At 40.6% G+C, this 25,269-nt stretch overlaps 1 long non-coding RNA gene across 2 annotated transcripts; it reads left to right on the plus strand.

Moving 5' to 3' along the window:
* The first annotated feature begins 1,583 nt into the window (after nucleotides 1-1,583).
* Nucleotides 1,584-14,070, plus strand: LOC117092289. 2 transcript variants are annotated; one of them, XR_004440716.1, is made up of 4 exons: nucleotides 1,584-1,626; nucleotides 12,246-12,308; nucleotides 12,874-12,970; nucleotides 13,983-14,070. It is a non-coding gene; the product is annotated as an uncharacterized LOC117092289 (long non-coding RNA). The 2 variants fall into 2 exon arrangements; XR_004440718.1 differs by having other exon boundaries at nucleotides 12,877-12,970.
* The last annotated feature ends 11,199 nt before the right edge of the window (nucleotides 14,071-25,269 follow it).

Consider the following 25,269-nt stretch of genomic DNA (forward strand, 5'->3'; position numbering starts at 1 on the left):
GGTCTACAAATTGACTGCCAACTCTCAAGGAGAGATCGCAGGAGCCCATAATTAGAAAAACTTGCCCTGGAGGAAATTTCTGGTGAAAGAGAGGTGTAAGGTTATATTTGCAAAACAGGGAGCTGGGAAAATGAGAAAAAAGAGAGACAGAGGAAAAAGAATAATTAAACCACCTCTAAAAAAGTGAGACTTAGTTAGAGTCCCAGACATCAATAATTTCTATGTTGCTAACTCCATGGCTCAGCTGTCAGTCTGCATCTTATTTGACACATTGGCTGCATTTGATGCAGAGATCACGCTCTCCCCCTTGATCACACTCCCTCCCTTGTTCTTCATTTAGCTTCCTGGATTTCATACTTTCTGCTCCTGGTCCTATCTCACAGGCTATTTCTTTGTAGTGGCCTTTGCTAGTTCGTCCTCTTCTTCCAAACCTCTTCATGATGAAGAGTTCCAGGCTCAGTTCTTTTTCTTCTCCCGGCTACTTACTTATTGCCTTAGTGATCATATCTAGCCTCAGGCTTTACACACAATCTATGCTGCTTTGCTCTTTTGCCTTATACCTTCAGATTCTTCCTCCAGCCTCCTCAGCTTTGTTCATGCCACAGGAAGCTAAGGCTGCAGATCACGTTACCCAGGCCCTCCCCCGCCGGCTGGCTCCTATCTGCTCTGCCCATAGACAGAAACTGCAGGAGCAGGAGTTTTCCAGGATTCTAACTCTCACTGCTTCAGACACACTCTTCCCTCTCGGCTTCTTCAACCCTAAACATGGTAATGGCTTTTCCACCTCTGCTGTTCCCTGGGTGCCCACCATTCCTTGTAAATCCCTTCTATCCTGCCAGCATCCCAGTAGACAGCTCCTGATTTTTTTCTTTGCCGTTGGAGCTTTTGAATATGTTCCTGTTTCTGCAGGAGTTGCCCTGATAATGCTAGCTGTGTGCAGATGACTCCTAGGCCCACAGTGTCAGCTCAGATGCTCAGACTTCTCTTCTAAACTCCAGAGTCACGGATCAAATGGAATACTTAAAAACTTCCTTTGCATGTCTAATACTTATTTCACATATCACATGTTTCCACAGAAGCATCTGATATTGACCCCAAACCTACTAATTTCTTTGTCTTCCCCTTCTCAGTAGAGACAATACCATCTTTTCAGATGTTCATTCCCAAATTCCTAGTCATCTCTGACTCACTCCTCTCCTTCTCTCTCACCCTACATCCGACATCAGACCCATCAAGGAAACATGTTGGTTCTACCCTTAAAAGAAATGCAGAATTTGAGCAATTTTCCTCTCATGTCCATTACTGCTACCTCAGGGCAAGTCACCGTCCTCTTTTGCCTGGACATTGTGATGGCCTCATTATGATGGATTTCCTTGCTTTCTCTCTTGTCTCTCAGCAGCACAGCAGCCAGAGAAATTCTTTGCAAAAAAGTAAGCTCAGGCCAGGCACAGTGGCTCATGCACATAATTTCAACACTGTGGAAGTCCCAGGCAGGAGGACGGCTTGAGGCCAGGAGTTTGAGACTAGCCTGAAAAACACAGTGAGACCCTACCTATGCAAAATATGTAAAAAATTAACCAAGCATGATGGAGCATGCCTGCAGTCCTAGCTGCTCAGGATGCTGAGGTAGGTGGATCGCTTCAGGCCAGGAGGTCAAAGCTGCAGTGAAGTCTGATCACAACCACTGCACTCCAGCCTGGGGAACAAAGTGAGACCATATCTTATCAAAAAAAAAAAGAGAGAGAAAGAAAGAAGGAAAGAAGGAAGGAAGGAAAGAAGGAAGGAAGGAAGGAAGGAAGGAAGGAAGGAAGGAAGGGAGGGAGGGAGGGAGGGAGGGAGGGAGGGAGGGTGATTGGTCCATGAAGCAGTATAGCATATTGTTTAAGAGAAAGGCTGAACCTGGAATTAAGCTACCCTGTCTCAAAAAGTTACCCTGTCTCAAAAAATAATAATAAAGTAAAATGAAATAAGCTTGGGTCTTGCCACTTCCCTGCTGGGGACCCAGTAATAACTCCCCATTTTCCACTATGGTCTAAGAGTCCCTTTGTGACATAGATGCTTATGATCCTCTGACGTCACTGCAGCCATGCCAGCCACCTGCTATTGCTCAATGACGACAGGCAAGCTCTAGTTTCAAGGCCTTTACACCGGTTTCCACCTGGTATTCTCTCCTCTAATATCCTCTTGACTAACTCCTTCACCTCCTTCTTCTTTTCTTTTCTATTTTTTCCCTTCTTTCTTTTCTTTCTTTCTTTCTTTCTTTCTTTCTTTCTTTCTTTCTTTCTTTCTTCTTTCTTCTTTCTTTCTTTCCTTCCTTCCTTCCTTCCTTCCTTCCTTCCTTCCTTCCTTCCTTCCTTCCTTTCTTCCTTCCTTCCTTCTTTCTTTCTATCAAATGTTACCTTCTCAATGAGTCTTGGGCTATCCTGTTCACCCTATTTGAAAGAGTTGCATATCCATCTCCCGCATTTCCAGTGTCCCTTCATTGCACTTTTTGTTTTCTCATAGGATTTATCACTTGTTAACAAAATAATACTTGTTTTTATTAGGGTTTTTTGTGTTTATTTTTAAATATGTCTTTGTAATGATATTCTGCATTGTATTTTGTAATGTACTTACTAGGTTTAGTGTTCATCATCTCTACTCTGTGTTAAAGTATAAGGTTTATAAAGACAAGTGTGTTTGTCTGCTTGTTTTTTTTTTTTTTTTTTCCCCACTAAAGTAGTGGTTAGGGTATAAAAGATGCTTTGCAACTTAAAAAAAATGAATGGAAAATTGCTGAATTAAGAAAGTTTACAAAGCTAGCTAAAAGCATATCTGGGCTGGGCACAGTGGCTCATACCTGTAATCCTAGCACTTTGGGAGACCGAGGTGTGCGGATCACCTGAGGTCAGGAGATTGAGACCAGCCTGGCCAATAAGATGAAACCCCATCTCTACTAAAACTACAAAAATTAGCCTGGCTTGGGGCAGGCACCTGTAATCCCAGCTACTTGGGAAACTGAGGCAGGAGAATTGCTTAAACCTGGGAGGTAGAGGTTGCAGTGAGCCGAGATGATGCCACTGCACTCCAACCTGGATGACAGAGCAAGACTCCATGTCAAAAAAAAAATTATCTGCCACTTGAAGCCATGTCTGTTCATCCCATCCTGTGTTCCATTAGCTGTACTATATGTCCTCCCACTACAGAGCATAGCAATGAAGAAGGGAGGATCTAGAAGCACGCAAAGTCCAAATCCAGCCACACCACTCACCAGCTTTGTCATCTTGACCAAGTTACTTAACTTCTCTGAGACTCATTTGGCTCATCCATAGGATAGAATAACAGTGCCAACTCTTAAGGTCATTGTGAGGAATAAGTCAGAAATAGGTACACGTATGAACACAACCCACACATACATATGCACACACACATACCTGCACACACATGTGTATATTACACTTAGCACAGTGTAATATACATGGGCAGAGGAGAAATGTCTGAGGTGTAAAATTGGAGATTTAATTACATGCACGTTATTAGGCCTCCAAAAAAGCGGGTAACATCATTTAAACCTGAAAATCACAACGTTACCTTAACTCTTCACTATTTGAAGATACAGTTTCTGGGATCAGCATTTATCTTTCAACAGGCTGAATACTCAATAAGGCTCTACTCTTTGGGTTACTCGTTTATTTTTTTCTCAGAAATGAGAACTAGAAGTGGTTGTTTAAATTCTAAGACAATTCTTCCTATATCTTCAGACAATTCTGAACAGGGTCACAGAGAGTTTTTAGCAATTCATCCCCAACAATGGATTGAGAGGGGACTTGGCCCAGTTGCTCTAACAGGTGAGCCTGTGGCCTAGGGCTGATCCCTGAACACCCAGGTATTCATGGGCTCTGCAGCACTGAACACATTCCATCCACACATGTGAGTTTCTTCCAGTTACTCTGAGTCTAAGCTCTGCCTTGAACTAAGGCCAAGTAACAGGGTCCTGACACCTGTGTAACTGGTGCAAGTATCTTTTCTGAGATACAGGGTCTTTCCTAGACCCTGGTTCTTTACAGTAGTAACTGCTGGCTGAGGTCTTTTCCAAGGTTCATTCTCAACCACTGCTACCATCTTTTCCTAAGAGCCCTGTGGCAGTGCGCTGAGACTCAGCACCATGGATGTACCGGATAACAATACCATTACAGACCATTGACTGTGAGCTTCTCATTCCGAGACTGACACTTAGAGCCTGACCCAATCCCCAGAAGTTCCTCCACTGCCCCCTACCCCCTTTCTTTTTTTTTTTTTTGAGACAGAGTCTCACTCTGTCGCCCAGGCTGGAGTACAGTGGTGCGATCTCAGCTCACTGCAACCTCCGCCTCCTGGGTTCAAGTGATTCTCCTGCCTCAGCATCCTGAGTAGCTGAGATTACAGATGCACACAACCACGCCCGGCTAATTTTTGTATTTTTAGTAAAGAAGGGGTTTCATGATGTTGGTCAGGCTGGTCTCAAACTCCTGACCTCATGCATGATCCGTCCACCTCAGCCTCCCAAAGTGCTGGGATTACAGGCATGAGCCACCGCGCCTGGCCAAAGTTCCTCCACTTACTCTTTTTTTTTTTTTTTTAATTTTTATCTAGTGGTCCTACCTAGAAAAGATTAAAGGAAGAAGAGATGAGGAATCACACATCATGCTAGTCTGCAAAGGACATTAAAATATCAATGCAATAAACAGAAATTATGATACCTATTAATTCAGGTTTCCACAGGGACTAATTAGATAACTGGTGAAATGTTAATTAGTCTTACCTTTCAGAGTGCCCTCAAAGGTAAATGAAAATAAAAAATTATAAATGAAAAAACTTGCATGTTGCAGGTACAAATCTACTCTCAACAAGCTGGTAGTCCTCTGGAATTGGCAGTTGTAGCCATCTCAAATTCTGAATCTGGATAATGTGCATTGCAGTTCTGTTTTGCTGAGCTTTCTTTACAGCATGCAGTCTACTTTGGACAGAGATGAATTGTAAGGCAAATCTTTTCTGAATATCTATTAATAGAAATACCAATTAAAATATGCTTTCATGTAAATATGCCACCAAATAAAGGTCATCATATAAATGTTGAATAAATGTTTAAAGAAAATCATTTTGAAGAGTCATCACATCATTAGTCCATCCCCATTGCCCACAAGTCTGCCTGGTCTTGGGATTTACCATTCCTCACCATCAAGTAGTGTTTTACCAAAGCCCATGCTGTGAGCATCAGAATTTTCTGCTGTGCTAGTTAAAAATGCAGACTGGCGGCTCCAATCTAACCTTATGAAATCAGAAGAAAAAGACTAGAATCTGCATTTTATCAAGTGTTAAAGTGAACTAAATACGGCCCCAGAAGGACTCCATACTTCTACATTTGAGTCCTTGTGGACGATTAATGTAACCTAGATTAATAGCTGAGTGTTGGCCAATCCCAGCGGCCATACCTCGACCACTCATAGACAGCTGGGTGTTCAAACTGTGTTCGAATAAGGCAAATGCCAAGCCACAACCAGTCTCACTGTTTCTGTATCTCACTTCCGATTGCTGTACATCACTTTACTTTTTTTGGTCTATAAATGTGTTCAGATCGTGAGGCATCCCTGGAGTCTCTCTGAATCTGCTGTGATTCTGGAAGTTGTCCGATTCACAAATTGTTTCTTTTCTTGTTTTTGTTTTTTTTTTTTTTGCTCAATTAAACTCCATCAAATTTAAATTGTCTAAAGTTTTCTTTTGACACAAGTAACCCCAAGTGATTATTGTGCATATTTCTAATGTAAAGGGTTATGAGATAAAGGAGGGAAAGAAAAAGAATAGATTAACAAATGAATGGATGAATGATGAATCAAGCCACTTTTCTTTCTCAGGGAAAGAAAGGTTTAAGTCACTGTTTTCCCCTCAGAGTTGGATCATGTTCCCCTCTCCCATCCCCCTGTAATTACAGCCGACCTTACTATGGGGTGTGGAGGTTACTGAGCTGGGGCAGTGAGTTCTCATCAAGAGCCAGTGGACTCTCATCCATCTCTTCTGGTAATTAATCCTAATACAGCTCCATGTAATACAAAGGAGAGATACCCTGTAGGGCACAGTTTTATAAGATGTTATGAAACCTAATTAAAATCCTTTACCTTATTTTGAAAACAACCTTCCTTAAAAGGGCTTAGAAATACTTAATAATAATAAAAAGGCACTTCAGCAAACCTAGCTTCTGGCCATGTAATATTTTCAAGATGTGTTCATATGTGTTGAAGCACAATTAATTCCTAGGAATCTCGACTTGGGCTAAAAGGATCATGGTAGTTGCTTGTCCTAGAATTACAGATTTACATAAAATTAGAGCTGGGATAAAAGTCTCCAACACTAAAAAGATGCTCACTATGTACTAGGCACTGCTCTGGGCACTGCACAGGCTCAAAATCCTTTTCACAGGTGTGCAACCTAAGGCACTGGGAGCTTGAAAAGCTTTTTCTTTTTCTTGACTAACTCCTTCACTTCCTTCATCTTTTCTTTTCCTTTCTTTTCTTTTTTCTATGAAAATGAAAAAAAGATATGATCTTCGGGGGTCCTATCTTTCTATGATAACTGGATTGGCTCCATCCAGTTATTTTCCAAATGGGGAAAGTGAATCAAAGGAAATGTAACATGGCCAGGAAGTGATTGAGCTGTACTGAAATCTGGGCATCTCTGTCCATTTCTGTCAACTGCAGGGACACAGAACTCTAGAGATGGAAGGAAATGCCTAGAGTTCATGGAATCTTACACCACCCCCAGCCCGCATCCGGCCACCCTCTCCTTTCTTAATCAGTTAAGTGGTCTATTACTTAGCTGAGCAAGGAGGGAGAAAGGTCTCAGCCTTCGTTTTTCCTGAATTTCCCAGGGCATTTGCCAGGTCTGATCCCTTGTTTGCTTCTATCTAGCATTAAAAAAACCTTTTTCTCTTTGGCTTAGAAAAATTGTCTGTGACAATCTTTTTATGTATGTGAGAAATGTCCTCTAAATAGGAAACTAGAAAGCTCTGAGGTGGCCGGGCCTGCCTGGTTAGCTTTCTTCCTTGGTGTTTTGCTGACCCAGTCCTCTTTTGTGCTGGGTCAGATCATGTGAATAAGCAGGAGAGGCTGTGCTTCTGGAATCTGATCATGCCAATTCTGGAGGGAGATTTTCTGGATTCCAGCACTATGGGACCACCTACCACGTGGTCTCTGCCAGGGGGAGAGGCAGGCTTACAGTCCTCCTAGCTCCTCAAAATCAAATGATTCCTCTCCCTGTATTTGTTTGTTCTTTCACTTTCAATTTGGTAGAATGAGATGTCTAAACTTTCAGCTGGATTTGATTTTAATACTCTTTGAGCTCTTGCTAAAGCCCTCCTCTAAAACTGTCAAGTTTAATTTATTAGATTCAACTGCAAAGTCACCGACTATAAGTTCACTAAACATGTCTTCATTCCAGGAGAAGCCATCTGGCCTGTTAACCATAGCTGGTTATTTGTGTCATAAAAGAATTCCAAACATTTTTACAATCCATGAAGTATTTGCTATTTTAGCGAAATCCTATTGCTACTAACTCCAAAGTTCTTTCCAAACTCTTTAAGTGAATTTTGTCAGAGGTGGGGGAGGCATGTGGCTTTAAAAATAATGAGCTGTCAAATGGAGTATAGAAATCATTTAGTTATGTAGAAATTTTCACTGCAACAGCTATCCAAATTCAAGAAACACCCCTTTGATATGCAAATCAAGGTAGTTAATTTCAAGTCAGACTTTGGCCTTTTCTAGAGATGAAGGCTTATCTTTTTTCTCCTCACGCAGCATACTTTCTTGGGTTATCGCATCCAACAATGACCTCACCCTGCACCTGTGTGCTACATAACTCCATATGCGTGCAACTTCCAAATATATATCTTTAATCTAAACCCTTTTCTAAGCTTCAAACTCATGTGTTTAACTGCTTATTTAGATGACTATTTGACATCTTTACATAGATCTACCTCATTCTCATCAAAACTGATCTTCTGCCCAAAGCTGTTTATTCTCCTGTTTCTTATCCTGATGAAAATATCTAATCACCCAGTTCAGTAAGCCTGTGAATACTGACAATCGCTCCCTCCACTTCCCACACCAAAACAGTTACCGATGGTGTTGAACAATGTTGACTGCCTACTGCACATATGTGTCCCCCTCCCACATTTCTAGAATACCCTGATTTTGATCAATTTTTTTCTCTCTCCTCCCCATATCTAGACACAGTCCAATTGCTACTGGAGAAATAAATCCTACCATCAACTTCAAGAATGTTCCAGAGACACATATGTAACAGTAATCCCATTACCCTCCGCCAACAACTGATTCAGGAATAGGCAGGTGACCTCATTCAGGCTTACGAGAACCAAAAAGAGGTTTATTAGGTGCTTCTGGGGTGGTTATCCATTCAGGGCCAGCTTGTTGAGTTAGCTTCTGGAAATGAGCCTCCCTCTCTGGATGACTTCGTATGTAGATATGAGGTCTGGAATGGCTGTAACCATCTTGCTGCCATCTTGAGAATGAAATCAACATGAACAACAGACAAGAAAATCAAGTGGATGTTCAGAGTCGGAGCCACTGCAAGGCACTGAAATTCATCCCCTTTCTGGACTTAATGTTTGGTTACCAGACACATTTATTTATTATTGGAGCTGGCGTGTGCTGTTTATTTTCCTTTTACTTTCTGCCAAAAGCTCCCTAAATGATTCATCATGTCTTATCAATGTCTAATGTCTATCTCCCCATCACTGTCTCCACTGCCACTATCTTAGGTTAGGCTTTCCTTGTTTCTCACTTAGATTAACAGAGCAATCTTCCTAACTGTTGTTGCTGCCTCCAACCTCAATCTGTAGCAATCCATCCTCTGCAGCTAGCAGAGTGATTTTTCCAATATATATATGTGTACAAAAAAAATGAAAAAGAAAAAGAAAAGAAATCTGCTTATCTCAAACTCCTGCTCAAAATCTCTTCAAGTTTTACTTTTTCAAAATTTTTCTAACCACTTAATGCAAAAATTTTTATGGTTTATACTTGCTTGGAAAACACTGAAAAAGGATGAGATTTTAGAAAGAGGAAGGGACCAAACTTGTCCCAAGTCTAAGTAGAGGCTGAGGCAGAAGACCAAGAGACCAAAAGGTACAGTAGCCCCTTGGAAAGACTATGGGCCAGCTTGAGTGAGTCTCTCAATCAGAATATGTGGGCAGAGGTGAAGGTACATGAGCCCTACAGGATCGTCTTCAAGGTCAAAGTCAAGATTAAGGTGTGTTCCAATTACAATGTGAGAGTTTCCACACATAGGAAGAGCTGCTAGCTGCTCTGCCAACACAGAGACTTGGGAGGTGATTAGCTCCCTCATTCCTCTCTACCAGCTCCCCAGAAAAGGACCACCAGAGTCAAATTATTCCAAACAAACAAAAGGCAAGCTGTAAGAGTAGGAGATACACAGATTGGCCAAATGGTAAATCGTAGTGCCTATAGAAAATTCAAAGTCCATGGAATATTATTAAATGTCATTCATGATCATACCCTAGGCTTTCTCCTCAATAATAATGAATACCTATTGTTTTGTTTCCTTAGCACCACAATACTCACCTCCCCTTTTCTTGGAATGAGTGGTCACTCCCCTGGCATTGTCACATTTTTCTCAGGAATTTTCATGTTTTGCTGTGGAACCCTAATGTTCTGTCTTTATAGCCTTCATAAGTTGTTCCAGAGGTGGGGGTCTGATCCAAGCTGAGGCAATCAGAAGACTTCCCTGGAAACTTTTGGACTGGAACTAGGAGAGTGAGACAGTCTTTGTTTGAGTGTGCAAATTGTATGCTGTAGAGCAGCTGGTGGCTGTATTTCCTGCCATGTAAATTGGAAAAATGAATGATGTAAACAAGGAAAGAAAGAATGAGACACAGAGAGAGAGAGAGAGACAGAGACAAAGACAAAGACAGAGAACAGATATGAGAAAAGAGAGAAATGCCTGTCAGCATTTAAGTTGTCTGATTATCGTTGCTTCTATGATCCAGACCTGTGGCTATCCTTGAGCTCACTAAAGTAGCATGGTTCTTTATAATAAATAATTATCCTTCTTTTCCTCCTCCTTCTCCTTGCTTAAACCATTGCTGCTTGGCATTTATGACATTCGAAGCCAAAGTGGTCCTAACTAATTTGCCCATATCTTTCCCCATCATTCAACCATACCTGATTCTGCAGATCCCTCAAGCTGCGGGCTTTCAAGTTGACTTTTTCTCTCATACCTCCATGCATTTGCCCATCATTCCTCTGATTATCTCTCTGGAATTCCTATGTCCCCCATTTGTCAATTCATTTCTGAAGTCACTTTTTATACCTCCATCTCGAGGTAAATGCCTGTCTCAGTGCTCTCAGAGGGCCCCATGTATAACTCTCCCATCAGTCTTAAAATATTACACTATAAATGCCTGTGTTGTGCCATCAACTTTGATGCTTAGATTGAGGTCTTTTTAGGGCAAATGACTTCTTCTAGCTCTCATTTTCCAGCTCCTAACAAGACATTCATTTGATAAATATTTTTGACTGATTAATTAAAGGAACTGATCTATGAACTGGTCAAATAAAAGCCGTATAGAAACTGGAGTGCGTTTTGTAAGCTAGGAATAAGTAAATAAAAGATAAGATGTTGATATTCCTGTAAAACTTGCACATACACATTCTCCTGGTGACATTGCAAATTAATATATTGCTTTCAGAAATCGATATAATAGTGTACAGTAAATGACATTAAAATGTTCACATCTTCATCCAAACATGAATATTTTTCTTAAGAAAATTCTAGAAAGGAAAAAAGTATAAGTCTGTTGATGGCAGCAATTGATAATATCAATGAATTAGTCAACATTCTCTAGAGGGACAGAGCTAATAGGATAGATGTATATATAAAGGGGAGTTTATTAAGGAGTACTGACTCACACGATCACAATGTGAGGTCTCAATGCACCATCTACAAGTTGAGGAGCTAGGAAGCCATTTCAATTCCCAAAGCTGAAGAACTTGGAGTCTCATGTTCGAGGGCAGGGAGCATCCAGCATAGGAGAAAAATGTAGGCCAGAAGACTAAACCAGTCTAGTCTTCCCACGTTCTTCTGCCTGCTTTTATTCTGGCCACGCTGGCAGCTGATTAGATGGTGCCCACATAGATTGAGGGTGCGTCTGCCTCTCCCAGTCCACTGACTCAAATGTCAATCTCCTTTGGTAACACCTGCACAGACATACTCAGGAACAATACTTTGCATCCTTCAATTCAATCAAATTGGCACTCAATATTAGCCAACACAAACAACAAAATTAAAAGAGAGGGAAGCTATTACATTATAGTACATGATGCTGATAAAATATTACAGTTATTTTAAATAAGGAAAAAATGAAAGTTAGAAAAGCGTTTCTTATATGTTAAATTTTAAAAAGCGAATTTGTAAAAGGGCAAACTCATGATGCTTTTAAAATTTTCAATCTTAATTTTAAGATCTAGAAGGCAAAAGTGAAATTGATGTGTTGAGTAATTGTATTACCAGTATTGTATTTCTTTTACAAAAATTTTATTTCAATTAAAAAGACGTAATGTTTATTAAACATGGAAAATCAAATACTGTTCTCCACATAATGAGGTCTTCCTGGTAATGCCTGCAGAACATTCTTCTGGATGAGATATTGATATACCTGCCTAAACATTTCCTGAAACATGGAATTCGGTATATTCAATTGAAAGCCATTATATTAACTAGTCACAGTCAGCAAATTTACATAATGATTTATGGACATTTGCCGTAACAATTGTGCGGGAATATGAAGCAGCTGCTCGAAAGCTTGGCTTTGGTTTTGCTAACAAGAGGCAGACAGCTGTGGTTAATGAAAAGCAATTGCTAATAGATAATTCCAATTTAACTCTGAAGTATATTTCCGGTATTGTCAATACGTACAGTGACTGAAATACAGGTCTAGAACCTATATACCTGCTTCACCCCCTTCCTCTCCTCAGATTCCACCCTCAGGGCTGGACTTTATGGGGAGATAGTACCAGGAGGCAATCTGGGAGAGTGTTGCATGGGAGGGGCGTGGATCCTGTTCTGGCTGGTGGTAATAAAATATTAGCACAATGGCATAGATAGTATAAGTTGTAAGAAGCTAGGAAGAAGAGAACAAGGATTAGCATAGATCTGTGATAGTTCTGTTGTTGACTGTCTCTCCTTCACTGCTCCACCAGCCTAAAACATTAGGATCCTAATTATGAGGCCTCTACAAAGTGAATTCCACCCAAGAACACAGGGTGAGTAGCATCCTGACCAACCTGGGACTGTGCTAAGACAGCCAATTCTCAGGATTCTTGATTTTTAGCCTTAACTCTGTTGTATGTGTTGAATGGATTATACTCTTTGGGCATCGGTTTGCTCATCTATAAGAGGAAGGGTTTAAAAGAAGATTACTGAGGCCACTTTCAGCTTTGCAATTCTCCAAGTACCAGTTAGGACTGGTATCATATTAGACATATTATCTTTAAGCCCGAATGCATTTGGTATATTTGTGATTGCTAAAGCCCTCGGTTCATTTTTCTGAACCAGTCTTTGGAGTCTGAATGGGACTGGAATGGAGTGGAATGACAATGGGACTCACATTAGAAGTCAGGTAATTGGTGAACTGTGCAGTAGAATATTTTTAATATATTCCAAGTTTCAGTTCATATACCACAACTTAATTGAATTTGCCCTAAAGCCCTTCAATTAAAAATAGTGCAGAAACTAGCATTTTCAAGATAAATGTGAAACCTTGACCAAACTGCAAAAAAAACAAAATGGTAAGTTTTTGAAAGGTTAATAACATTTTTCTAATCGCAGCAGTAATGGAGATGGAGAAGCTATTTTCTTTTTCATGGTATACAACGAATTTGATCATTCCATTGCCACTTGACACTGTCAGGAATCCAGCTGAGAGGTAAGTAGTCCTTGAAACCATTGCTAAAGAAGGCTCACCTTTGGCGGAGTCTCAACTAATCTCTGTCTGAGCTGTGTTAGCACAGGCCACAGGCCCTGTACTTCCAGGCCTCCTCTTCATTTCCTGCTTCTCTGGGCTTCTGGCTTTTCTTGATCACAATGTTCCTGTATTTCCTGTCTTTTTCTATCCCCTTCCCTTGGCTCTTAGGTCCCCCAACCCCACTTCAATGTTTTCTGCCTGGGAAACTCCTCCCAATCCTTTGAAAGCCAGGGCAACCGGCTTTGGATCCAGTTAAATCTGTGTAAACCTCCTGGATCAATTGTTTATTCTTTGTGTAACTTGAACTGAGTGTTCTATGCAAGAAACTTGCCTTCTAGTGTAAGAAAAGGAGAGGATCACCCGGCGCGGTGGCTCAAGCCTGTAGTCCCAGCACTTTGGGAGGCCGAGACGGGTGGATCACGAGGTCAGGAGATCGAGACCATCCTGGCTAACACGGTGAAACCCCGTCTCTACTAAAAAATACAAAAACTAGCCGGGCGAGATGGCGGGCCCCTGTAGTCCCAGCTACTCGGAGGCTGAGGCAGGAGAATGGCGTGAACCCGTGAGGCAGAGCTTGCAGTGAGCTGAGATCCGGCCACTCCAGCCTGGGCCACAGAGCGAGACTCCGTCTCAAAAGAAAAAAAGAAAAGGAGAGGATCAGCTCTCAGTTTGTTCTTCAAAGATACTTAGGGATTTGCCGCTTGCATACCAGGGTAAACAGAGCTCTAAGGAAAGGCAATGGCATGCACAAGACGTAGAGTCATGGAAGGAACAAAAACCTGACATAACCCACTGACCAGACACATGGTCAGGGAAGGAAGAAGGAATTTGGGGAGGAGCTGAGAAAGTTAGGCAGGAACCAGATAATGAGGGGCCTTTTGCGATAGAGTGAGAAGCTTGAAATATTATCTTTAAAGAAATGGAAAACCTTTGAAAGATTCAATTCTAAGAAGTCCTTGATTCTTTCTTCCAGCTCTGTCATAGACTGACTGAAGTCTTCTGTTTAAACCTTCTGGATCCAACATGGTATTAATATAAACTCCACCATTTCTTTCTGTGGGGGCACATGATATGTGTCTAGGTAACTGTACCTCTTGGTCCACCTAGAACAGTGCTGGTTTCACCTGTTTACCTGGTTGAATTATTAATGGTGCTTCCTTTTTAACTCTCAAAAGTGTCCCAATGTGAGCACTACATATTATTCTCATTGCCTCAAGAGCTCATATATGGAGAAATTCAAAATTATTTGTAAAAGGTTTATGACATAATTTTGAAAAGAAAAATCAGAAATCCATCTTAGGAGATGCTAGAAGATATCCATCCACCAAGGGTTGTGTCCAGGAGACTGATTAGAGCTCAGAGAGGCAGGTGGGGAGCATGGTGGATGTTAGGGCCAACTCTGCAGCAGAAGTCACAGTGCTCAGATGCCCGCCCTATACCTGCCATCTGTGTGTCATTGGACTACGCAATTAATCACTCTGTGCTCTAGTTTCTCATCTATAAAATGAGGACCACATTAGTGGTGTCTACCTTATACTACCCTTGCAAGACTTTAATGTGTTAAAATACTTTGCAAAGCCTGACGTGGAGCGACCTCGATAACTGTTGGCACTTATTATTGGACTGGTAGCGGTATATGACCTTACTTTTCAATGAGGTCACATATGCTGTGGTTCTGCTGGTCCTCTCTGAGCATTCCACATTTTTCTGTACTGCACAGTTCTGGGATCTCACTTCTTTAAAAAATATTAGGGCCTATAGAAAGAGAAATGCTTATGCACTGTTGGTAGGAATATAAATGAGTACAACTCCTTTAGAAAACAATATGGAGATTTCTCAACAGAACTACAGATAGAACTAGCATTTTACCCAGCAACCTCACTACTGGTATGCAGCCAAAGGAAAATAAACCATTTGTATGAAAAAGATATCTGCCCGGGTATATTTATCATGGCACTACTCACAATAGCAAATATATGGAATGAACTGAAACATCCATCAGTGGGTGACTGGATACAGAAAATGTGGTACCTATACACACTGGAACACTATTAAGCCATAAGGAAGAGTGAAATGATGTATTTTGCAGCAACATGAATGGAACTGGAGGCAATTGTCTGAAGTGAAACAACTCAGAAACAGAAAGTCAAATATTACATGATCTCACTTATAAGTGGGTGCTGAATAACGTATACACATGGACATAGAGTGTGGAATGATAGCTACTGGAGACTCCAGAGAGTAGCAGGTGGGTGAGGGGTGAGAAATGACTTAATAAGTACAATATACATTACTTGGGTGATGGTTACATTAAAACCCAGACTTCACCATTGTGCATCATATCTATGTAACAAAACTTCCCTTATACCCTGATATGTATACAACAAAAATACTTTAGGACCTTTATTACTTATTTGTTTAAAGGCTTCCTTCCTTCTTTCCTTCCTTCCTTCCTTCCTTCCTTCCTTCCTTCCTTCCTTCCTTCCTTCCTTCTTTCCTCCCTCCCTCCCTCTCTCTTTCTCTCTCTCTTTCTCTCTTTCTCTCCCTCTCTTTCTCTCTTTCTCTCTTTCTTTCTTTCTTGACAAAGTTTTACTTTGTTAACCAGGCTGGAATGCAGTGGCACAATCTCAGCTCACTACAACCTTTGCCTCCCAGGTTCAAGTGATTCTCCTGCCTCAGCCTCCTAAGTAGCTGGGATTACAGGCATGCACTACCATGCCCAGCTGATTTTTGTGTTTTTAGTAGAGATGGGGTTTTACCATGTTGGCCAGGCTGGTCTCGAACTCCTGACCTGAAGCAATCCACCTGCCTCAGCCTCCCAAAGTGCTGGGATTACAGGTGTAAGCCACTGCACCTAGCCTGCTTAAAAGTTTTCAATGGAACAAGTAAACCGAGTTCTCTTTAAAAGCAAGATTTCATTAAGGAAAATGCAGCTGTAGCACTTGATCATAATGTTAAAATTATTTATTGACTTCTCTGTCTCCCCTAGTAGAAGTAGGTCTCTATGAGCACGAGGACCATATTTTACATGGCTTCTTCTCTTCCTATCTGACGTCCTGTGTGCTTCATAATAAGAACAGAATAAGCATTTGCTGGAGAGAAATTGAGATTATTTGACAACTGAAACAAAACTATCTGAAACAGCTCTTTGGTTATCATTTAGTAGCTTTTACATTACATGTTTCACGCAATTTCTCACAGTACAATCGGGTAGCTTTTGCCGTCTAATAGCCAACATCCAGTAGTTGGGAGATATAGAATAGACGAAATTTGTAGTTTATATAGGAAACGTCCAGTGCTCAGCCTGGAGCAAAGGTACTATTAGATTTAAGTGTGAAGAAAGGCAGAAAATGCCAGCAATACACTTGCTAGACAGGGGGTGGTTATTTTTAAAGATGACATTAACTTTGTAACCCAAGGTTTTATTTCTTCCTTTAGAGGTAGTATATTGAGTGATTAAAACACGTGGACTCTGGGAATAGATTTCTGGACTCTAATTCTGGCACTGGTACTTACTAGCTATACAACATCGGATGAGTGATGTAGTTATCCAAGTTCCTTAGAACACAGAGCATAAGGCGGAGATTATGCACTCACCTCACTAAGGAGTACAATCCTGGTGTACATGAGTAAAGGAAGGGGGAAGTGAGGCAGAAAAAGGGGAGAACAAATGTAAGAAAGTGCAGAACTGGGCTAATCACAGCTGCACGACAAGCTGATTTCTCAATATCTTCAACTATGTGAATCTACTTCCTAAGGTTAGGAAATACGAGTTCAACTGCAGATTCATATTTTTCATTGATCAAAGTTCACCATTACTGTGAGTTAATTTCCCTGAAGTTCTAGTGTTTCCACACAGGGGAAATGAGTGAGTCTTACCCCTTGTGGACCACAAGGAGCCCCAGGCGCTGAAAGACAGGTGGCTCACATGGAAGGTGGATACTGTAAGGCTGGTTTTTAGTTTTTTTGCTTTTTTTTTTTCAGACAAGGTCACCCAGCTTGAGTGCAGTGGTGCAATCACAGCTCACTGCAGCCTTGACCTCCCCAGCCTCTGGTGGTCCTCCCACCTCAGCCTCCCAAGTAGCTGGGACTACAAGCACACATCATCATGCCCGGCTAATTTTTACTTTTTTCTTTTGTAGAGGTGGGGTTTCACCATGTTGCTCAGGCTAGTCTTGAACTTCTGAGTTCAGATGATCCTCTAACCTCAGCCTCTCAAAGTGCTGGGATTACAGGCATGAGCCACTGTCCCTAGCTGACACTGTCAGGCTGTGTTTATAAGCAACAGTAGGGCTGAGCCCTTGGCCTATGGGGCAGAAACAACAGCATCAGGAACCCCATTCCATGATGCTGAGAATAATGAAGGCCATTGCTAGACTGGCTCTGGCCAGACAGGCCCTGGATCTACAGTGATGCATAGACTGAATCTGGTGTATCATCTGACCTCTCTGCACCTTTGTTTCCTCAATTTCAATATGGAAAAAGTAATCACTCATCTACCTCCCAGGCTATTGTGAGGATTGAACAAGTTAATATATGCAAGGTGCTTAGGAAAATTCTTCGCACCCAGGAAACATTTCACAAATGTTAGCTCTCGATAGTGTTAGAAAAGCCATGACAGTTCTTGTATGTGTTTAATTCCAACTTTCCTTGGCAGCCCATTTTTATCTTTCTTGTTTCCTCTTGGGAATATATTGAAAGATGGAGTTGTGAGGGCTACTTTGGTACTAAATGATGTCTCAAGCACGAACGTCTCCTCATGCTCCGTGCTTTGTCAGTTGATGTGATGTTCATGGAGGAGACAGAGACAAAACAAGTCCTCCCAAATAGTCTCTGAACTCACCTCCACCTTGGCTCCAAGGCGCACTCAGGGAGAAGTCACCAAATCCCACAAGATCTTATCATGGTAGCTACACCCATTGGCTTCACTGGATGTCATTCCCTGGGATCACTGTTGTTCGGAAAAGTATCTACTGGAACTTCAAAGACAGAGTTTCAGTTGTAGCAAGGGCTTAAAACAGAGCTTGCATACTTGGTGGCTTCCTAGAAAAATCCCGCTTGAGGAGGTGTTCTGTTTGGATGTCAGAGTGTTAGTAACAATATTTTAATTGAGCTTTCAGTAATGTAGTAATGACTCCCTTAACAATGCTGTAGAATAGACCACCAAGGAGCTGCTGTTTCTGCTGCGATCAGTAGAAGCCAAGATTTAAATGCATTGAAACCAACATTTAAAATTATCCTATCTTTCATAAAAATCCTTTTTTAAAAAATCAGAAGACTGGATAAACCTGAGCCTGAATTTCTACATGGCAGTAATTAGCTGGCACCAAACAGTGACTTTCCACGTCAAACAGGACAGGTTTGCAGTTTTCATCACTATTTTGTCTTACCCAGCCTATTTCTCTCATTTATATTACTTCTTATTGCAGACATTTCAATTTTGAACCCTGGGCCTAAAGCTTTCTAGGCTGAGATGGCCTTTTATCATAGAAACATAGGCTCTCAGACTTTAAAGTAATTTTCTTTTTCTTTTCCTTTTTTTTTTGAGACAAGGTCTGTCTCTGTTGCCCAGGCTGGAATGCAGTGGGTGCAATCATAGCTCACTGCAGCCCTATACCCTGAGTTCAAGTGATTCTCCTACTTCAGCTTCCTGAATAGCTAAGGCTACAGGCACACACCACCACACCAAGCAAATTTTTGTATTATTATTATTATTATTTCGTAGAGACAGTGTATTGCTATGTTACCCAGGCTAGTCTCAAACTCCTGGGCTCAAGCCATCATCCTGCCTAGGCCTCCCAAAGTGCTGGGATTACAGGCATGAGCCACCGCACCTGGCCTTAAAGATACTTCAAAGATGATCAGGTTCCAATTACTGTGGCTTCACCTTCACTCCCTAAACTGGTCATTGATTACTTGTTTGGTTTGACTTTTCAAACTGGAATTGTTTTTTTTTTTTTTTATTAATATTGACATTCCTTAAAAAGACAGGCATAGAGAAAGATATAGAGAAAGAAGAAGAAAAATGACAAATTATGACAAATTATGTATGGGAGATCCAATAGAAATTTTGATGCATATGTGAGGTGGGTGTGGCAGATTGAATCCCTAAACTCCATTCAAATTCCCATAGTATCTCATACTTCACTTTATAAGCTGGGCATGTAAAGCATGCATTTCTCAGACTCCCTTAAACCTCAAGTTTCCCATATAATCCACCAGTCCCCAAGCCAAAGCACAGTGTGAAGTTTGGATGGTGGAAATGAGATGGAGTCTGTGTTTGTGCTGCATCTGCAGTTTCTCCTGACAGTAGCATAGATATTTAATCAGTAAAGACTGCAGCATGGGGCCCATGTTGTATTCAGCCTATGCCATGCATAAAGCGCCTGTGTTGCTGGTGCGACCTTAGTTGAAGAAGTGCAGCTTGAGCTAGCAGTGGCTGCACAGCTTCTGGCTGTGGCTACTGATTGTGGCAGCTCCTTCATGGGCTGACCTACGGTGCTGTTCAGGGAGTCACTACTGGCAGCTCAGCCTAATGTCTGATCCTTAAGCTTTTCAATGACTTTACAAACACTTAATTTTCTGTGTCAAATCCCTCTGTACTGAAAATAGTTGAATGGATTCTGTTATGTGCAACTGAACCCTGACTAAGAGTGTATTCTCCCAACTTTCACTATGCATGGTTTATAAAATGTTGCTGTTTCGTGTAATAAATAACGTAAGCCTCACCTTTTTAATTAAACTTTCACAGGTAGAGATAATTTTTGTTTCACATTCGGTTGTAACAAAGAATACAGAGAGATTCCATGTATCTTTTACCCACCTTTACCTATGGTAACATCTCAGAAAACTAAAGTACAATGTCAGAATCAGATATTGAGGTCATTACAATCTACTGACTGTACTCTGATGTTCCTTGTTTTATTTACATGCGTGTGTGTGTGTATAGTCCTATGCAATTTTAGCACATATGTAGAGTCACGTACCCATCACTACACTCAAGAAACAGTTCCAGCCCCACAACGATCCCTCAGGCTGCCCTTCTACAACTTTGCCTACCTCCCTCTCAATCCCCTCCCCAATCACTAACCTGCACAACCCCTAATCTATTCTCCAGTTCTGTATCATTGTCATTTCAAGAATGTTGTATAAATATAATTATACAGTATGGAACTGCTGTGGTTTGAATGTTTGTGTCCCCCTCCCCAAATGTATATGTTGAAATCAAATTCCCAATGCAACAGTATTAAGATATGGGATCTTTGGGAAGTGATTGGGTCATGAAGGCAGAGCCCTTATGAATGGGGTTAGTTTCCTTATAAAAGAGGCCCGAGGGAGCTTATTTGCCTCTTCCACCACGTGAGGATACAGCAAGAAGGTGCCATATATGAAGCAGAAAACAAGGACCCACCAGACATGATATCAGCTGGTGCTTTGATGTTGGATCTCCCAGTCTCTAAAACTATAAGAAATAAATCTCTGTTATTTATAAATTACCTAGTCTAAGGTATTTTGTTAGAGCAGTCTGAATGGACTAACACAATAACCTTTTAAAAGAGACTTTTTAAAACTCAGCATAATTTCCCAGTAACTCATCCAAGTTGTATGTATCAATAATTCATCCCTATTGATTGCTGAGTGGTGTTTCACATTCTGGTGTCTACGGTTTGTTTAACCATTCACCCATTGAAGACATGTGGGTTGTTTCCAGTATTGGGCTATGATGGGTAAAGCTGCTATGAATATTTATGCACAGGTTTTTGTGTGAACATAGGCTTTTATTTCTCTGAGACAAATGCCTCAAATAATAATACTAATTTGTATGGTAATTACATATTTACTTTTATACGAAACTACCAAACTGTTTTCCAGAGTGGCTGTACTATTCTGCTTTCCCATCAGCAATGTACAAATTATCTAGTTTCCCAACATCTTTGCCAGCATTTGGTATTACCACTTTTTCTTAAATTTTAGCCATTCCAATAAGTGTGTAGTGGTATCTACAGCATCATGTTTTACGTCAGTTTATATAGCACCACATTATCATTGTATTGGCTTTTTTATATAATTATATTCAGAATTTATATCCTATAGCATGTCTTTCATTTCCATAACATTTTGACATACTTTATCACATTGGATTTTGACAACCTTGAGGTTTGCTATTATCATCATTCCTTTTCTTTGATGAGGAAATAGAGACTGAAAATAAATGAATCACGCAAGGTTACTCAGAAGAATGTAAATAGGTTTATTGAGCAATTACTACATTCTAAGCTCATTTTATTATCTCCTTTAATTATATCAACATTTCTGTGAGTATATACTACTATTGCCACTCAGAAGGGATAAGAAAATGGATGCTTATTGCCACTAACATATGATCAAACTATAGTTGTCATGCATTTTTTTGTTGTTGTTGAAAAAAAAAAAAAGACATAGAAACAAGAATAGAAGGGGAAAAAAGAAAAAAAAAAAACACATATTTTCACATGGTATAGTGAGATCCACTAGAAATTTTGGCATATATCTACGAGCTACTGCAGAGTGACTCCCTAGCTTCTTCGGACTCTATACCCAAAGCTTTTTCTACTGTGCTGTACTGTTCAGCTGGTAAGTGAGAAAAAGCTGGGACTGGAACTTGGTATCTGATGTCTAGTGTACATAGCTCTCTCATAACATAGTTCTCTCTCTCTCTAACTTGAGAAGATAAAAAACACATTAAAGTGAAATTAGGGGATATTCCAATTTTGTGCTTTTACTGATTAAAGTGTTTTCACCTTAATTCTCCATTTTTCCACCTCCTCTCTATCTGTATTCCTGAGCTACGATCTTGGGGAAACTCCGCTCCCCAGTTCAGTGCCTCATGGTAGAAAGAACACACATCCTTGGAGCCTTTGTTTGACTGCACAGTTCTGTACCTCAGTTGTGAGCTCTGGGAGAGATGAGAAGATTGAATGGAGAACTGGGGATTTAGTTCAAGAATTAAACAATCCTGGGCGAGTCATATCACCACATCTATAAAATGCAGGGTTTGGACAAGAGCATCTGTAGCATCCCTTCCAAATCTTTAATTGGCTTTGGATTTTCTTTTGATTGTATCACTTATACTACATTACAGCCTGAACAAAAGTGTTGATGACTCCACAAGCCTCTTTCAACAAGCAATAATGAGTTGACTCCTGACACCTTGACCCCTTCAGAGATTAGATGTCTGGGGAAAGAAAATGCAGCCTTACACATATGAAATAATTTGATTATTTCCTAGGAAACACAGTTTCAAACAAAGGTACGTACATGCAACTGCATTATCACTACAAAAACTAAAATAGAAAGGGAACTAAAATTGAAGGCCTATGTTTACATTTTAATTATCTTTTTTGAGAAGTGTCTCTTCATGTCCTTTGCACACTTTTTAATGGGCTTATTTGTTTTTGCTCACTGAGTTGTTTAAGTTTCTTATAGATTCTGGATATTAGACCGTTGTCAGATGCATAGTTTATGAATATTTTATCCCATCCTGTAGGTTGTCTCTTTACTCTGTTGATAGTTTCTTTTGCTGTGTAGAAACTCTTTAGTTTAATTAGGTCCCATTTGTCAATTTTTGTTTTTGTTGCAATTGCTTTTGAGGACTTAGTCATAAATTCTTTGCCAAGGCCGATGTCCAGAATGGCATTTTCTAGGTTTGCTTGTAGAATAGTTGTAGTTTTAGGTCTTACATTTAAGTCTTTAATCCACTTTAATTTTTATACAGGGTGAAAGGTAGTGGTCCAGTTTCATTCTTCTGTGTATGGCTAGCCAGTTATTTACTTATGTATTAAATAGAGATTATTAAATAGGATTATTTATTAAATAGAGAATCCTTTCCCAATTGCTTATTTTTGTTGACTTTTTTGAAGGTCAGATGGTTGTAGATGTGTGGCTTTATTTCTAGGTTCTCTATTCTGTTCCTTTGGTCCATGTGTCTGTTTTTTCTACCAATGCCACACTGTTTTGGTGACAATAGCCTTGTAATATAGTTAGAAATTGAGTAATGTGATGGCTCTGGTTTTTTGTTTTGTTTTGTTTTCTTTTGCTTAGAATTGCTTTGGCTATTCAAACTCATTTTTTGGTTCCATATGAATTTTAAAATCGTTTTTCTATTTCTGTGAAAAATTACATGGAGAGTTTAATAGGAATAGTCTTGAATCTGTAGATTGCTTTGGACAGTATGGCCATTTTAACAATATTGATTCTTCCAATCCATGGAACATCCTGAAGCTTTTTTTTTTTTTTTTTTTGAAGGAGTCTTGCTCTGTTGCTCTGTTGTCCAGGCTGCTGGAGTGCAGTGGCATGGTCTCAACTCACTGCAACCTCCACATTTCAGATTCAAGTGATTCTCCTGCCTCGACTTCCTGAGTAGTTGGGATTACAGGTGCATGCCACCATGCCTGGCTAATTTTTGTATTTTTAGTAGAGACAGGGTTTCACCATGTTGGTCAGGCTGGTCTTAAACTCCTGGCCTCAAGTGATTTGCCTGCCTCAGACTCCCAAAGTGCTGGGATTACAGGCATGAGCCACCACACCCAGCCTGTATACTGAAACTTTACTAAAGTCGACCACAAACGTATGAAAAAATGCTCAAAATCACTAATCACTAGAGAAATGCAAATCAAAACCACAATGAAATACCATCTCACACCAGTCGGAATGGCTATTAATAAAAAGTAAAAAAATAACATGTCAGTAAGGCTGTGAAGAAAAGGGAACACTTATACATCTTTGGAGGGAATGCAAATTAGTTCAGTCACTGTAAAAATCAGTTTGGAGATGTCTCAAAGAACTTAAAAGAGAAATATTATTCCCTTTTAACCAGCAATCCCATTTCTGGGTATTTATCCAAAGGAAAATAAATCATTCTACCAAAAGGATACCTGCATTAGTATATTCATCACAGCACCATTCACAGTAGCAAAGACATGGAATCAAGCTAGATACCCATCAGCAGTAGATTCCATTTTAAAAATGTGGCATTATACACCATGGAATACTATGCAGCCAGAATAAAGAATGAAATTATGTTCTCTGCAGCAACGTGGATGCAGCTGGAGGCCATTACCCTAAGCAACTTAACTCAGGAACTGAAAACAAAATACTGCATGTTCTCACGTCTAAGTGGGAGTTAAACATTGGGTACTCATGAATATAAAGATGGAAACAAAAGACGCTGGAGACTGACTACCAGAAAGGGGAGAGAGGGGGCCAAGAGTTGGAAAACTACCTCTCCGGTAATATGTTCACTACCTGGGTGACAGGATTATTTGTAACACAAACCTCAGCATCAGTTAATATATGCCATTTAGCAAAACTGCACATGTATGCCTTGAACCTAAAATAAATGTTGACATTTAAAAATTAAAAAATAAATTTTGGTGACCAGAGGTGACTTCTCCTGAGGTGTCTAGGATATTGCTGGCTTGGAAGATGGATTTGCTGCCTGTTTACACCAGTCACTTACTCAGCCATAAGGCATAACCCAGGTAGGACAGCAGGTGCAGCAGCTATGCATGGATCGGGATGAGTAACAGGACACTATTTGGCCACCACAATCCTTCCTGTTTTTCTCATGCTCTCTGTGGGACACTTCACCAGCAGGAAGGGAGCAGAGGAGTGGTTAGTCACCAGGCCCCCCTGCCTCATGCCACTGCAGTGATTAATAAATTACATTGAAAACTACAACGTGTTCTGTTGGCCAAAGACCTTCCAGAGCTAGTTCTTACACAACTGTTGTGGCATCTCTTTAATTAAGGGGCCGGCATCTTCTGAGTGATAACCCCTAATTGGAAACGTATGGTAGAAAAATAAAACCGAACCTTAGTTGGCTTCCACTTCTTATGCTGTTAAAGCCAGGAAGTACCTGGAGATTATTCAGTCAGATACATCCACCTTAGAGGCAAGTCAGTGTAGGCTCAGAGACTGGTAGCCAGTTAGCAGGAAAGCCAGGGCTATAGCTCGGGTTTCATGACCTCACTGTTTCTCAGAAGTCCCTTGCATCTTAGTCTGCTGCAGCTGCTAATGCCAAGACTGCTATAGACAGAATCGGCCGGGCACGGTGGCTCATGCCTGTAATCCCAGCACTTTGGGAGGCCGAGGAGGGCGGATTGCCTGAGCTTGGGAGTTCGCGACCAGCCTGGGCAACATGGTGAAACCCCATATCTACTGAAAATACAAAAAACTAGCCAAGCGTGGCAGCATGCGTTTGTAGTCCCAGCTACTCAGGA

Source organism: Trachypithecus francoisi, unplaced genomic scaffold (assembly GCF_009764315.1).
Source record: "Trachypithecus francoisi isolate TF-2019V2 unplaced genomic scaffold, Tfra_2.0 Contig01440, whole genome shotgun sequence".
Taxonomy (NCBI): domain Eukaryota; kingdom Metazoa; phylum Chordata; class Mammalia; order Primates; family Cercopithecidae; genus Trachypithecus; species Trachypithecus francoisi.